The following is a 1,196-nucleotide window of genomic DNA, read 5'->3' as shown; positions in this document are numbered from 1 at the left end:
TACGCCTTTCAGCCACAGGTGCTGCCCCTTTTATGTTTCTTTTACAAAAGTCTATTTCAGGGCAGCGCCTGTGGCTCAAAGGAGTAGGGCGCCGTCCCCATATGCCAGAGCAGGTGGGTTCAAATCCAGCCCCGGCCAAAAACTGCAAAAAAAAAAAAAGTCTATTTCTAGTCAGGCAAGAGGGCTCATGTCTGTAATTTTTGCACTCTGGGAGGCTGAGATGGGAGAATCACTTGAGATCAGGAGTACAAGACAAGATTGAGCAACGGTGAGACCCTGTCTCTACTAAAAATAGAAAAATCAGCTGGACATTGTGGTGGGCGTCTGTAATCCCAGCTTCTTGAGAGGTTGAGGTGGGATCTCTTGAGTTCAGCAGTATGAGGGTGCAGTGAGCTATGATTGTGCCACTGCACTCCAGCCCAGGTGACAGAGCAAGACTATCTTTCTAAGGAAAAAAAATAGATTAGAGATTACAACATCAGAGATTAGCCTCCTTCATTTATCAGAGTCTAACATTAATTAGTACTTTCATCCTCTTCCTATATATGAACTTAATTTTTCTGTTTTTTTCTTTCTATTTATTGTTTGGTTTTTTTTTTTTTTTGGAGACAGAATCTCACTATGTCACCCTGGGTAGAGTGCCGTAGCATCACAGTTTACAGCAACTTCAAACGCTTGGGCTTAAGCAATTCTCTTGCCTCAGCCTCCCAAGTAGCTGGGACTGCAGGCACCCACCACAACATCCGGCTATTTTTTGGTTGTAGTTGTCATTGCTGTTTAGCAGGTCTGAGCTGGATTTGAACCTGCCAGCTCTAGTGTATATGGCCGGTGCCCTACTCACTGAGCTATGGGTGCCACCAGAACTTTGGAATACCAAATTTACTCCATAACAACTTATATGCTATTATTTCTGTGTGTTTTAAATATATGAGTATGTATGCATATATGTGTCTGTGTGTATTTAGTGTTTTAGACCTATTTATGTTGATAGTGTAGAGTTACATAAAAGTAATATATCAGCTTGGCGCCTGTGGCTCAAGTGGCTGAGGTGCCAGCCACCTACACCTAAGGTGGCGGGTTCAAATCCAGTCCAGGCCCACCAAAACAACAATGACAGCTGCAACCAAAAAATAGCCAGGCGTTGTGGCAGGTGCCTGTGGTCCCAGCTACTTGGGAGGCTGAGGCAGGAGACTCAC

General features: G+C 44.3%; 1 protein-coding gene across 1 annotated transcript in view; it reads left to right on the top strand.

The window, feature by feature from the left end:
- GGT5 (gamma-glutamyltransferase 5) overlaps window positions 1-1,196 on the top strand; it is a 33,360-nt gene that overhangs the window by 5,771 nt on the left and 26,393 nt on the right. The window lies entirely within an intron of this gene.

This window comes from Otolemur garnettii, unplaced genomic scaffold, assembly GCF_000181295.1.
Source record: "Otolemur garnettii isolate 467f Iridium unplaced genomic scaffold, OtoGar3 scaffold00281, whole genome shotgun sequence".
In the NCBI taxonomy this organism is placed as follows: Eukaryota; Metazoa; Chordata; class Mammalia; order Primates; family Galagidae; genus Otolemur; species Otolemur garnettii.
Note: the sequence above shows the minus strand (reverse complement) of the source record. Positions and strands in the feature narration are given on the sequence as shown.